This window comes from Haemaphysalis longicornis, unplaced genomic scaffold (genome assembly GCF_048455015.1).
Source record: "Haemaphysalis longicornis isolate Haplotype H1 unplaced genomic scaffold, Haemaphysalis longicornis Haplotype H1 scaffold_2, whole genome shotgun sequence".
In the NCBI taxonomy this organism is placed as follows: domain Eukaryota; kingdom Metazoa; phylum Arthropoda; class Arachnida; order Ixodida; family Ixodidae; genus Haemaphysalis; species Haemaphysalis longicornis.
Window position 1 is genome coordinate 187,173,791 of NW_027526295.1, and position 15,013 is coordinate 187,188,803.

A 15,013-nucleotide genomic window follows, 5' to 3' on the forward strand; every position below is an offset into this window, starting at 1 on the left:
GACGATGGCCACGTTTGCTGGATTTACTCTCCTAGAACTAAGAAGGCGTTGCTCCCGTTCCAATCAAGCCACTTGAAATTAATAAAAAGGGGCATAGCCGCACTGTGTTTCCGCCCTGCGTTCGAGAAAAGCTGCGTCGACTCAATGCAGGAAAGCCTTGAACGTCACGCTCAGAGACTAACTCCAGCGGGTTTTCCGCCTCCAGTGCTCACGGCTGTCGTTGAGTCTCTCCGCGTGAAGCTTAAAAGGCAAATTCCGAGGTCACAGGGGCACGATGAAAAGAATGAGATAGGAAAGGTTGAGATTATGTTGTATATACATCAGGTGTCGCAGAACACAAAGAAAATTGCTTCGCGGCAGGGTGTTCAAGGGGTCTCTTCCGCGCCGTGTAAACTCTATTCGTCCCCACTAGATGGCCCTATGTTACTCTATGCTATCAGAATCAGCACTGTGCTTATAATGGAAGTTTCATTTCGGAATGACGGAAGTGCATGTTTGCCATAAAAACACCACCCAAAGAATAGCACCCACCCTCGTCCTCATCATGCGCTTCCAGCTTTGAGAACACCGTTGGACGTGCAACCGCGAACTTTATCGTCCCTTGATGACGTTGCGAACACGGGAGGCGCTTTCCCTTTATGAAAAGCTGGAAAAGGGAAAAAAAACGCAGTAGACAAGCAGCCAGTGCAGAAGGGAGTCGACATCGCCAGGGACCATGCATTGCCACGCTGGCGTTTTCCAACGATCGCAAAAAGCGACAATCCTAGATTTTCGAGTTTTTCCAGGTTCGAAAGCCAAAGGTTGCAGAAATACAAGGTTGCAAGTCGAAGCTACACTGTTTTCGTTCATTTTCGAAGGTTTCATCATTGTTGCGTTTTCCTGGTTGTTACGTTTTGTTTTCCGGTCCGGTGAAAAACGTATGAACGTGGTTCCACTCTACCATTATCTAACGTGTAAAAATTGAGAATGTAGCAGGAGGCAAGACCAAAGCCCATAGAGAACCACCGCAGCTGTTTTCAAACACCAGGCGTGTATGAATTTCACCCGATACAAATTTAGGAGCGGGAGAAAAAGGCGCGGTTAGCGCATTCGGAGCCAATTTATTATTACCGTAAGCGGGCCGCCCGGAACTGCTTTAGCGCCGAAAGGGTTCCGTTAAGACCCTCTATAAATAAAAAGATAGAAAGAGCGCTTTCGCCTGTTCCCAGCTGGCTGGAGCCGAGCAGGCCACGATAACCGGAAACAATGGGCCGGGCGAAGGCTCTTGGCACAAAAAAAACTTTGCGGTCGGCATTTTGCAAGGGCTTACAAATTGGGCTGTCAACACAGGCGCATATTTCAGTTCATTCGTGTTCTCCCTTTCGTTCTCTCTGTCATTACAGTAGTGGCCAGAGCAGGCCATCGACCAGCAGACGTGCTGTTCTGACAAAACAAGCGTTTGCAAAAATAAGCTGCTCTGTGGCAATTTCGGGCGTTTGACGTTGCTGCGCTCTGCGCTACGGATGCAGGACGTGCCGCGGGATTATAAACAAATTCTCATTTGTGAGCGCTTGCTGCAATCTGTGGGAAATCTGGACGTCTGGACGAAATTATTTGTACTTTGCGGGTCTGCAAAGAAACGCCGGTGAACGTGCGTTACAGTCAAAATTAACAATTCGGTCTATCTAGCGAAACAGCTGGCTCCCCCTCCAATTCCCCTTCCTTAAGTGATTAGAAAAATAGCCATGAAACTAGTACGTTAATCTGGCAAAGCGCTAAATTTTAAACTCCCGTTAAGATGAACGAGTAGAGACCCTTTAAATATGTTTGGCTAGTCAGAAATTCGTGAAAAGCAATTTTTAGCGCTATAGCGTTGCTATGCTAAAGAGCAATTTCTCATGACCTGCGGACATCTGCAGTTTCTCTGCTCCTCGTCAGTGCTTCGCAGCAGCTCCTATGAGACATCCTCAGAAAGAACGTCATCACTTCCAAAAAATTAATTTTATTGCGCCCTCGCATTACTAGAAATTGCAGAAAGAACACACACAAAAAGCAAAATGGTCACGGTAAGATTGCGGATACACTATCTTGTTAGGCAACAAGTCGACTGAAGGATTGCGGCCGCACTTGCCTGCTTGCTCGTGCATTAAAAAGGTGACCTTGCATCTGGAACGTGGCCTCCGCCACTGGCGCTCCTGCAGCGGTGATGTATTACGGCCGACTAATACAACATCCCCCTCGCGAGGGGAACGATCAAATGCAGAGCATTTCCGGGGGCGCACGATGTTAAGTTTGCGTTACGTTAATGTTGTTCACTTGTGGCAACTACTGACGAGAGAGCGCGGCGATGAGTGCGTTCCAGCCTCGCCGACACCCGCCTTTATCACGCCACGATCGCGCCACGCGCGTGCGATGCTGACGTCACGATCACGCCACAGATGTTGTTGATCCCGCAACGCGCGCGCCCCCACCTGTTGGGCGCGAACAGACCGCGGAGAGAGTGCGCGATGCGAGCGGAGAGTAGGCGAGGAGGAGTGGGGGAGAGGGCGCACCTGCGAGCGATGCGGACTACTACGGATGCCTAGAACGGGTGACATCGTGATTTAAAGAAATGCTCTGCATTTAGAGAGAGAGAAACAACTTTATTGACAGTCCGGCATGGGATGGCGGGTGGGGTGAGACGAGCGTGCTAGACAGCCTGGGGCGGCAGCCTGCTCATGCCAACCCGTGAGGGCGACGTTTTCGGCTGCTGTCTCGCCAGGATGTCCAGCACGTGCTGGACCACGTCTCTTTGGTCTCCAGGGTCTTGGCTTGTGATCTTGCTGCGCATGGCAGGAGGCATTGCTTCGTCTAGTCGGTCTGGGGGGGTGCAGTTCCAGAGCAAGTGCCTCTGGGTGGCTCTTGCTTGTTGACATTGTTGACAGATGTCTGTTGTATATACGGCGGGGCATATGTGTCGTGCCAGTACGGGTGTCCATATAGCTTGTGCTTGTATTTTTCGTAGTGTAGTAGCTTCCTTACGGGTGAGGTCTCGATGGGGGGGGGGGGAGAAGAGGCATCTATTTGTTCTGTACCACTGGAGAATGTCTCCGTAGGAGGTGATGGAGTATTCATCGTCATTGGACCGAGGTGTCGGGTGAATCGAGGAAGGGGGGGGTGGGGACCCGCGGCTGGTTAGCGCGTGTGCCTCCATGTCTGCCTCTTCATTCCGGTTCGGTCCTGTGTCTAACTTCCCAGCGTGTGCGGGGAACCACTTGATGGTAATGTTGGGGCCTGATGGTATTGTGGAGCATATTCTGGCAGTTGTATTATTGACGTTGTTTGTAGCGAAGTTGAGTATGGCCGTTTTCGAGTCGCTGAGGACCGTGCGGCATTTCGGAAGCGTAAGTGCCAGTGCAATGTCCAGCTCTTCGGCTTGTGTGGATGTCTTGCACTGTATGCTTCCAGATGTTTGGAGTATCCCAGTGTCGGATGCGAGGACGGCTGCTACATACGTATCTGGTTGTTGGGAGTATTGTGCTATGTCGACGTAGTAGGCGTGTGGGTCTTTGACGTGCCACTTCATAAGGGCCGTGGCTCTCGCCGACCGTCTCTCTTGATGAGCCTGTGGGTGCATGTGCTTAGGTAAGGGGGGAATCCGTAGGCGTTGGGTGAGAGTCTAGCGGAGTTGCTTTCTTTGGAGCCGTTGTAGGTGTATTGAGTCCGATTCTTTGTAGTATTGCTCGCCCTGTCCTGCTCTGGGACAGTCTGTGATACTGAGCGGTGCTTTGGGCTTCTGCGATTTCGTCTGTCGTATTATGTACTCCTAGTGCGAGCATGCGGTCCGTATTGGTGTGGGCGTATAGTCCCAGTGCTGTCTTGTAGGTTAGTCTGATCATTGCTTTTCGGCCGCCTTCCAATTGTGAAAGGATGCTACGTAAGCGATGTGACTTAGTGCAAAGGATTGGGTGAGTCCAAGTAGACTATCTTTTCTCATGCCTTGGTATCGCGTGGCCACTTTCCGGAGGAGTCGCGTGGCCATCGTGAGCTTGGCGTGGAGTTTCTGCACTCTGACGTTGTTGTGGTGCGAGTCTTGTATGTGCAACCCGAGCACTCTGATCGTTGGGACTTGTGTTATCGGCATTCCGTCCTGGGTGACCACATTGATGGGGGTGTGTTGTTTGGTTGGCATTCTCATTCCTAGTGGTGGGATGACTAGAAGTTCGGATTTTGTTGGTGAACATTTGAGTCCAGTGGGGCGTAGATGTTCTTCGACTGCAGTAACGGCTTCTTGGAGGGCCGCTTCTATCTGGCTGTCACTACCCCCTGTTGACCACAACGTGATCTCATCTGCATAGATCGTGTACCGGATGTTACTAACTTGTTCGAGTCTTCTAGCGACACCGATCATGACTATGTTAAACAGCAGAGGGGAGATTACGGACCCTTGTGGGGTGCCGGTGCTTCCCAGCTGCTCAGGTGGGAGTTGCAGTTCCCCTGCCACGAGCCTTGTGATTCGGTTGGTCAGGAAGTCCTTGATATACGCGAAAGTTCGCGGTCCCATATTGAGGTTGGACGCTTGCTGTAGTATTGCCCAGTGGTGTACGTTGTCAAAGGCTCCTTGAAGATCTAGTCCGAGTACTGCTCTGTTGTCCAGGGTGGGGAATTTTCGATCAATGATTTCGTGCTTGAGGAGCAACATGGCGTCTTGGGTGCATACTTTGGCTCGAAATCCCAGCATCGTGTCTGGGTAGATGTCGGATTCTTCCAGGAACCGTTGCCAGCGATTGAGGTGTACGTGTTAGAGCACCTTTCCAACACAGGATATTAGAGATATAGGTCTCAGGTTGTCAATGTGGGGGGGCTTGCCCGGTTTGGGGATGAGTACCGTTTTCGCAGTCTTCCATTGTTGCGGGAGCTGGCCCGTGCGCCAGCACTTGTTGAAGTATTTGGTTAGGGCTTCTATTGCTGTGTCGTTCAAATGTCGGAGCGCCTTGTTGGTAACTTTGTAAGGTAAGGTCATTGGGTGTGCCTTCATAGTTTGGGAGAGGGTCTGGTGGTGTTGCAGGGAGGTACTTGGCGTCCAGGCGTCTTTGTACTTCGGCTTCTCCCAATTCTCGGACGGCTTTGTGGATGGTTGTGTTCAGCGTGAATGTTGAGCGCCCTTGGTGGTCTGGTCGTTTAGTAGGTGGCGCAGGAGATGCCACGTTCTGCTTTTGTGAAGTTGGCAATCGGCCTCTTGACATACTGCGTGCCATTGTTGTCTGCAGAGGGTTGGGCTGTGCTGTTCTATGTCCCGGTTGAGTTGTGCTATACGTTTTCGGAGCTTTCGGTTGTGGCGTTGGCGTTTCCACCGCTTCTTCAGAGAGTTGTGTGCTTCTAGGAGGCGAGCTAATCTACTGTCTATCATTGGAACCTCTTGCTCCACCTCTAATATCTGAGTTGCGGTCTTGGTTGTAGCGTTTAACAAGTTGGTCCATGCTTCTATGTCTTCGATGGTATCCGTGGTTCTCTCGTCTGGCTTTTTCTTGTATTCTTTCCAATCAGTGAGGTGCTGGCTCCATGGTTTCTGGGTAGCCGTGGCGATGGGTAGAGTAATTTCGAGTATACAATGGTCGCTACCTAGCGTTTCTCCAGTGTTTCTCCAAGTGATACTTCGTGGTGCAGTGGGTGTTCTTATGAAGGCGAGATCTGGGTTGGTGTCTCGTTGTGCCGACGTTCCATTTCGAGTAGGTGCGTTTGAGTCGTTTAACAATTGGTAGCCTGCATCCATGGTTTCATCGTAGAGGCTGTGGCCTTTGGCTGTGGTATGGGTGTATCCCCAGGCTGTATGCTGTGCATTGAAGTCTCCGCATAATAGGGTGAGGTTGGGGCCGGCATGTTGTGCTTTGTGGACGAGGGTGCGAAACTTCTGTTGGTAGTGCTTGGGGTTGCTGTATATGTTGATTATGAACGTGCTTTCTCGATGTCTTCATTTTCCCGGTTACTATTTCGATTGTGGTGTGCTCGATGGCGCCGTTAGGGAGGAGGTCGTGATCGATTGAGGTGAGATTCTTCTTGACCAAGGTACAGACCCCTTGCCCTGCCCCTTTTCCAACAGTTCGAGCGCTGGGTGGTTTCGCAAAGGATCGATATCCTGGCAGGGTTGGTGGGGTTTCGCTGTGTGTTTCTTGGAGTATTATTACGTCTGGTCTCTTGGGGCTTTGCTGTATGTATTGTTGTAATGACGCCTTCTTCCCCTGAATGCCATTGGGATTCCATTGCCAGATGAGGAGGTGATGTGGTGTTGTGGCGTTGTGTTCTGGGTTAGGTGTGGCTGCTGATGCTATTCCGTCCATTGTTGAGGATGGATTGAGGCTTGTTGCGGGTGAATTCCTGACGTTGCTTGCGCTTTTATGAGCGATTCCAGCGTTGCCTGTATGTTCTGGATGATTGCCATCATTTGTTGCCATGTTTGTCCGAGAGCGTCGTGGCGTTGCTCCACCCCGTCGAGGCGTTCGCTGTTTACTTTAACGGCCTGTTCGAGTCTGTCCTGGCGTTCTTCGAGGCTGTCTAGTCTTGCGTTGATTCTTCTTTCTCGTGCATTTTCGAGTACCCTCTTCTTAAGTGCTGGTTCACTTGTCTTAACTGTGTTCAGCATTTCGGATTGTTTGCTGCTAGTGTCTGTGGCGATGGAGACTTGTGTATCCATGGCTGAGGTGCCGTTATTTTCGCTCTGTGCTGTAAGTCTTTGGTGGGGTGGCATTGTCGGTACCGGAGTTATTTGTTGTTGCTTGGCGTTGAGGAGCTGGTCCAACTTGGCGTTTATGGCTTGTATATGGGCATCTTGTTCGGTGATGCGTCGCTTGAGCTGGTCGTTCTCCGCTCGCAGTGCTTGGATGGTAGAGTCCCATTGTAGAACTTCGGCGTTGCGAGGATTATGGTGCGATGTTTGTGGGTTAATCGCCTGGGCCCGACTGATTCTTTCGCCTTGGCGTGGCTTGCTGCGGTTGGTTTCCATGTGTGGGTTGCGATTGTCGTCCGTGTTTCTGTTACGGCTTGCTGAGCGACCTCTGCTCTTATCTCGCTGTCGTGAGCGACTGCGTCTCTCTGATATAGGTGGTTGTTGGCGTGTCTCATTTTGTTGTTGTTGCTGCTGCGATTGTGTGCGCAGCTGTGGGAAATCTTGAGAAGAGAACGTTGACCCTTGTTGTGCAGCATTTCTGCGCTCCCATCTGCGTTTCGTGACTACAAAGGGCACCTTGTACTTGTTTGTGCAGTCCATTTCGCCTGTAGGGTGTGGTCCGTTGCATAACTTGCAGTGGGGCCTGCACTGCATTGCGTGGTCCGCTGCTGGGTGGGTGTGCCGCACGAAAAGCAGATTTTGGCTTCTGGTGTGGGGCATACATCAGCGCGGTGGCCAATTTTCCCGCATGTCCTGCATACGTCATAGTGCTGTCTGTATAATCCGCATTTGAGGAGCATGGAACCATATTTGACGTAGTTGGGGACTTTAGGGCGGGCGAACAGTACAATGACCGTGGTCGTGGTGCCAATTCGATGTGCCTCGAAGGCTAGGGGGTTCGTGGGGTTGACTATGTTATCTTGTAAGTCCTCGGCCGTGTCCTCGATTGCGATGCCTCGGATTACTCCTTTAACTGTCCCGTGGGGTGCAGTGCAATAAGCGTGCGTGTCGTAGTTGCGGCCCCCGATGTACAGGGAGCGTACATTTGCGTAGTGACGTGCTCTAGTCTCATCGGGGGTGCTGACCACGATGATATTCTGCATGGGGTTGGTGCAGATTGTATCTTCTCGGGCTTCAGTTCTGGGAATACTGGCCGCAGTGAGGACAGCGGACATTACGATGCTGGCTTCAATTCTCGCTAGGCAAAGGCCTCCTCTTGGGCGCATCACAATCTTGGTCTCTTCCCGCGGCAGAATGTGTGGCATGCGGGATGCTTTGGTGATTTTCGTTACCATGCGTTTGGTGTGGACTTCGCTAAATTGCGGGGTTGTCGTGGCGTTTGGGGTAGTTTCATATTTATGGGGGTAGTAATTCTTTGGCTTACTTGTTTTCCGGTGATTTTCCATCCTTCGGTGTCGTTTGGATGTAGGTCGTTGCCTTGGACCACAATGGCGGTGCTTCCGGGGCCGCGATGAACTGCTTGGTCTTGCGAGGTGGTGGTAGTAGAATCACTGCCACTTGCACAACAGTCCATGTCTCCTGTTGCGAGGGCCGCAAAACGATTTTGAGGAACTGCGTTGGGCTGCGAGGTAGCGGTAGACATCTCCTGTGATGAGGTTCCGGACGTTGAGCTGTCGTGTCGGGCCGGGCGGCCGGCGCTGATGTGCGCAGCGGCCGCACTCGTGCTAAGCCTAGGCGTGGTCCGTTAGGCTTAGCGGCGTGCGGGTGTAGAAGCACCAAAATTTTACGAAAAGTCCAGGTCACCGGGCCACAAAAGGTGTCAAACGAGTCCGGGGATCGATGCGGACACTTTGGTGATGTATCCTCGTCGATGGAGAGTAATTTAGGCGGCGCAATTTAAAAAATTACTCCCACTTGCCCTCGCGGGAACCCCAGTGTAGATGCGACGCATAGGGGGTTCCGTTGTTGTTTCCGTTAGGTTGATTCTCCCATCGCGTGAAACGTGCCGTGAACCCCCTGCCGCAGCTATGACGCAACGTGGCGCGGCTATGACGCAACACAATCCAACACAATCCCCTTTAATCCAATCCAATCCAAATCCAACCCAACCCAATCCAATCCAATCCAATCCAAGCCAAGCCAAGCCAAGCCAAGCCAAGCCAAGCCAATCCAATCGAATCCAATCCAATGCCCCTCGTGAGAGAGTGTTCGCTATCGGAGAGGAGAGGGGGTGAGCGGCGGAGAGCGCAGCTCGCGCAGCGAGGAGAATGGAGGAGGGGTGTGGACGGACAACGACAACACCGTATGGAGGGACAAGGCGAGTGAATGAGATGCCGTCGCATCTAAAAGGTTCGCTGATGGCGGAAGCGAGAAGTGAGCGTCCGTGTGTAGCTGCAAGCGTTGCAGCGAAAACTGTGTCGCGGAAAGACAATGATGTTGCCGCGGCGTGTAAAACCGTTGCGGCTAGTATCGTTCTCTAAGCTAACCTCTAGTGCTCGGAGATCATCGATGGTGAATGCAGAAGATCCCTTCCAAAACACTCCCTCGACGACAAAGCACCCACCACGCCTCGCATATTATGATCTAAACGTAGTCTCGTGAAGCATTTTCTTTCCATTCTTGTGCCCTAAGAGCGAATTGCTTCATTCGCAGCGGCCGTAAACCCATCTTAACAGAGTTTGCCTCAAAGGAACAGCGACACCAATTTGTGTCTTTTATGTTTATTTTTTGCGTTGATGCGAGCGTGACTGTTAGCTCATAAACTATAACGCACGAAGTAACACTGGTCGGCTTGTTGTCGATTGCAGATTACAGCGCAATTCACGGAATGAGTTTCAGTTTCAGCCGCTGACCGAGCTGGTGCCGGGGGTCGCTTTTCTTACACTTTCAATATATTTTCCTACAACACAGCTATACTCTTGTTTAAACTGCTAACTAATCGACTTCTTTTCCACTTAATTGGTTTCAGATGTCTAACTAACAATAACCACAATAGGCTCCCAGCGAATATTAAGTATAACCTTCCTTCGATTTCCATAAATTACGCTAAAATGACTTCGCTGTTTTGGGCTACTATAAACTGGAGTAACTTGAGTGATGCAAGTAAATAGCCCCCTATTCATCATTATTTAAAAAAACATCTTAAAAAGCTTATTCAGTAGTTCTGACCCATACATTCTAGCTATGGTGAGCTGAAATTTTGCGAGGGTTTTATTATTAATTGTTGCTGTATTGAGTATAGTTTCTTACTTCGCAAAATTTGTTTGTAGTGCTGCATATTTTTTTCTTATTATATGTTACGAAGATATTTGTTGAAAAAATCTGTTTTATTGCATTGAGATGCATTACAACCTGACTCCTTTCTCCTTTTTTTTTTTTTTTGCTTCAAGACGTTTGGTCATACTCAGTCAATGTATTAATGCGCAGCATTCCTTGCCGGATACCCACAGAGCCAGGACCGTGTAACGCCCTGCATTTCCACAAAAATGTAAAATGAGAAACTGAAAAATAAGAAAAACATAAAATAATTACAGAAAATGGCGAACCGTGTAACGCCGTGCATTTCTACAGTAATGCAGATTTCGCGAAAGGTCTAAATGTAATCGTTGTAACAACGTAAATGGGCGAAATGCGGAACTTAAAAATAAGAAAAATATTAAAAAAGAACGGGAGATATCAACATGTATACAGCACGGCATTTCCAGAATAATGCGAATTTCGGTAATGTTCCACCTGTAATCGTTATAATAGCATAAATGAACATAATTGGTCGAACTAATTTTTTGAAAAACTAAAAGAACTAAGAGAAATATAAAATAATAACGAGAAATGGCGACCCGTGCAACGTCCTGCATTTCCAGAATAATGCAGATTTCGCGGTAGTTTCAAATGTCATAGTTGTAACAACGTAAATGGAGATAACTGGTCTGACGGAATTTTGGAAAACTAAAAACTAAGAAAAATCTTTAAAAACTACGGAAAATAGCAAAAGGTATAACGCATGGCATTTCCACAATTATGCATATTTCGACCTGTGATCGTTATCATAGCGAAAACGGAGATAATTGGTCTAACAAAATTTTGGAAAACTGAGAAAATTCGAAAAATATAAAATAATTACGGGAAATGGCGAACCGTGTAGCCCCATGTATTTCCGCAATATTGAAGATTTCGCGAAAGTTTCCCCTGTAATCGTTATAATAGCGTAATTGGAGATAATTGGTCGGACATGATTTAGAAAAACGAAAAAATCTGGCTGGAAAAAACTCACACTCAGGACAGGCGGCATAAGAATGCTAGATAGTTCTGTGAATTTATGCAGAATTTTTTATATTTCCTTTTGTTCCTCGTGGCATACCTAATTTTGTGATTTCGCTGATATATGCGGTTTAATATGTTCACCCAGTCGAAAATTTCCCCATGTTGTTTTGTATAATACCGTAGTTGGACACATATAATACTATAGAGTTTTCTGTTGTCAATCTTGTTCTTATTTTTTAGCTCATTTAGTCCGCCCTATCGCGGTCGTAACATGGAGTACTTATTTTGTATTGCCATATTGATACTTTATTACTTTCAGTGTACATCACGGCTCTGCTACCCATATCTTTAAAATATGCAACAATGTAATTCGATTCTATTTGCATTCCCTTTTCCCCCATGTATAAAGATTACTGAAGGTCCGGCTGCGCTCTTAACAATTGGACCCTCGTCTGTACATATCCGCTCTTGTAACATTCATATTCATGTAAGAATTTGTAAAATGTTTGATACTTTGAAACTCGTTTTTTTTTCTGCCCAAGGAAGCGGCCAGCCTCATTGATGGCGTCAAAGGCATCCAAGGCAACCTTTCGCAACAATCTATTCCCGCCTCCGTCTTACCTCAGTTAACGACTATAGTCCGGCTGATCAGACGATTCGAACCTGCCTAGAGGTGGAGGCGGTGAGGCGAAATGGCACAGAAGATGGCACAAGCCCCAACAGAACGTTGGCTATGTGTATTAGTTCCTGCACAGGCTCGTCGGTTTTGTTTCCGACCGATATGCGTGCCGCTGAGAGGGAAGGGTCAGACCACGGCGACTTCGACCAGCTGGAAGCGTCTATGTCACGTACAACCATAAGCAAGTTTGACGTCACAGAGATGCCGAGAAACGCTGTTTTCCTACCTATCAAAACAGCGTCAACAATATTGATTTAAAGTTGGTTCCCAGCGACGTTTGACGACCATGATCGCAGGAAGGCATCGTGGCATTTTCATGAGGCGAACCATATCAGTTATTTTAGAAATCAGACATTGAGGTGACGGCTCGTTGAGCAGAAGTGCACTATCATCACACGCTTAAATCTTTCATCCTAACAAATATACGTACAAACCGTGTTTACAGCAGCATAAAACTGATGTTTCTCAATGATCATAAAATAAATTAGGTCGTGCGCCATTTAAGGCGATCGCGTGCTGAGATACGCGAAGTGCTTGGGAAGCCTCTGTCATTGACGAAGCAATAGAGCAAAAACGTTGCCACAGCACTTGTTTCAGAATCTAGAGTCGCCATATCTTTATCACCCTTCGTTCACTGAACATCCGTTTGTTCATGCACGACAGCATACATTGCGGCACTGCAGACTCAGCCGTCACGTACTGCCCAAGGAGGAGACGAAATCTCCCTGTCTCATAAGCTTGTGTGTGGTTTGTGCAAACGCTTGTGTTAGCCTTTTATATATCGGCTGCGATAGTTGAAGCACTGAACCTCCGGGCGAAACGGCACGTGTGTTCAGCGCTTTTACTAAAAAACGGGAATTGAGGGAAGGCATGGAAAGTTACGGGAAAACGCCCTCCACACATATTGTGCAAATCACACTGACAGCTATACATGCGAGCCCATTAAACCCACGTCGCATTGAAACATCTTGTAAATGAACAAAACAACTACGAATGCCTACTTCTACGCGAACAAGTCGTGCAAAGGCATACTGAGAACAATGTCAAAAGTCATTTTGGAAACTGCGTGAGCGTTCGTGAACGCTTTGCTGCAAACAACGTATTTAGTAATGCACGCTTGAACGTTCTAAACACATCCTAGGGTACATTTTCTTTTATACAAGATCGTTTCTAGATCTGTATTGTGAGCTATTTGTGAGAAATTCACTTAAAATGCCTCCCTTGAGCACGTACGCGGGCTTATACATGCACCAGAGGTCCTGACATGGGCCTATTTAAAGGGGGAAGGAATAAAAAAAGTGCGCATCTCTTTCAACACAAATTCGGGCACGGATACCATTAAACCTGGAGGAAAAGTGGGAACAAGCTGTTAGGGCAATGGTAATTTTTACGTGTAAATATCATCCGGTATGGCAAAATGTCACTCCCGTGGAAGGCAACCATATGACACCCGGTCTCTCACTCCCGTAACATTTCTAGTGCCATTAAACTTGGGAAAAATGGCCGTTAATGAGAAGGGAGACAATCGAAACCACTACTTTTTTTAAGCTCCCTGAACTATGATACCACCGATGCACAGCCTGCTACCCCGTGCCAAGCACCAGTCCCGCGTCGACTCTGTAAAGCCTAAGTCCCAAACAACTTCACTATCCCTGAAGCATTGTCCCAAGGGGACGTTTGCCTTCGCCGCCGTCCGACCACCGAAGGAAAAAGAAACCAATAATAAACCAATATTATTACTTAACACGATAACACACCCGCGTTCTCGGCCAAGGGGATGAGAATTGTGGGTAGGTACGCCGACATCTCAGCCCGTCGGATTTTAAGTGCGAATGCACTTTATAAGCGACCCCAAACCTTCCACCGCCGGCGGCGCCGTCCGTCCGCAGTCCTCCTCTCTATATAAAAAAAAAACAGCATCCGGCGCCAGGTTTCGATCCGAGGACTTTGCGGCCGCAGCGCGACGCTCTACCGACCAACCCACGGACGCGACGCTGATATCAGTGTTAGTAACGCGCCTTATATCTTTAACGCATTCAAACTACGTCGTCAGCGGCGTGCGTTGGCGACTCAGCGGCGTTATAGCGGCTTCATAACTGCGTGGTGTACACGTGATACTACAAACCCGATGGAAGAGATGGAAGAGAAGGCGGCGAGGCGGTGGGTTGCGGGGACCGAGCGCAAGCGCCGCAAGCGGGCCGACAACCGTGCATTCGCACTTTCACATTCTCCCCCTCGGGGAAATGCGGGGGAATTTTTTGACCCCATCGCAGTCATTCCGAAACTGTCGACACCCGATTTCCGCAGAACCGGCACAAGTCAGGCCATCGGCTTAAAACTTCATTTCGACAATGGGTGCAAGATTGCTGTCTGCGAGCCTCAAGGTTCGAATAAAAATTATAATGCACTAAGAGTGGCAACAGAGGTGAGCTTTTGGATTAGGAGACCGTCGACTGAAGTGCCCTGTCTAAACTGAGTCGGCTAAAGCAGCCCCGGAAGAGCCTGAAGCAGTAAAGCGGGTGCATCGCAAGGTGAAGCAACTGCTTTGAATGTTTAATTTCAAAAGCCTTTATTTGTAATAGATATCTTGTTATCTCTTTTCCCCCTAACTCAAACCAGTTCCTCTGGCCTTTTCACTAAATAACGGTCCTCCATCCGGTTCTCAAACAAGAATTAGGTACCTAACTATACATATTGATTTACGATATGCATTGGTAATCAGTGAAGATGAGTGTACCAGAAAGGCAGGGAAGTTAACGAGCATAAAATTGATCGCGTATCTGCTCCTTTCGTTGCAAATGTCGACGAAAGACGATAGTCGCTTGGCGCCTCTGGCGAGTAAATGCATCCCTTCTCTTTCCCGCTCACCTCTCATGCTGTTCCTCTCCAGTCTCGTTCCTTCCAAGATAACACGCTACAGGTTTACTCAAATCAATTTAAATTTACAGCGTTCCACTTCTCCAAGTCACGTGCCTCGATGCCAGCGCTGCCGTACGGCGGAGACGTGCGTGAATCGAGGCACCCGACAACAACGTTCCACGTTGCCCTACTCCACGAGCGTTCCAAGCGAAACGCGAAACCTATCTAGTGGAACCTTTCGTTGCTGTTGCCATTTGATTTTTTGAATTTTGCCAGGTAGCGCGGGCAACAGCAGGCGAGGATTTTGGCAGTTGATGTAATATTTTATTTGCTATTGCCAAAAACAGGCATCCGTAATTTTTTAAATAAAGGAACACTGCAAATGTCACTCACGTATTGATTTTCTGCCTGATATTTGCGTAATGTCTTGTTCTTGTTCAACAGTGTTGACAAGTATGAGCATGAACACCGGGCTTAGACGTTCGCATTCGGCTGTGAGTATATAAAACTATTCCGCAGGATCTGTGTTGCTTTGGCCAGCTGGCTGAATCGAGTGAGACAGACATACATACAGACAGACAGACCAAAATTTTCCCGTTCGAGTAGCCCAAGAAACACTATCGTCTTTAATA

General features: G+C 48.5%; 2 pseudogenes; both read right to left on the reverse strand.

The window, feature by feature from the left end:
• Positions 1–2,668: 2,668 nt before the first annotated feature.
• LOC144168444 (uncharacterized) lies at positions 2,669–5,731 on the reverse strand (annotated as a pseudogene).
• An 883-nt stretch (positions 5,732–6,614) lies between these two features.
• Positions 6,615–8,028, reverse strand: LOC144168445 (uncharacterized; annotated as a pseudogene).
• Positions 8,029–15,013: the final 6,985 nt, after the last annotated feature.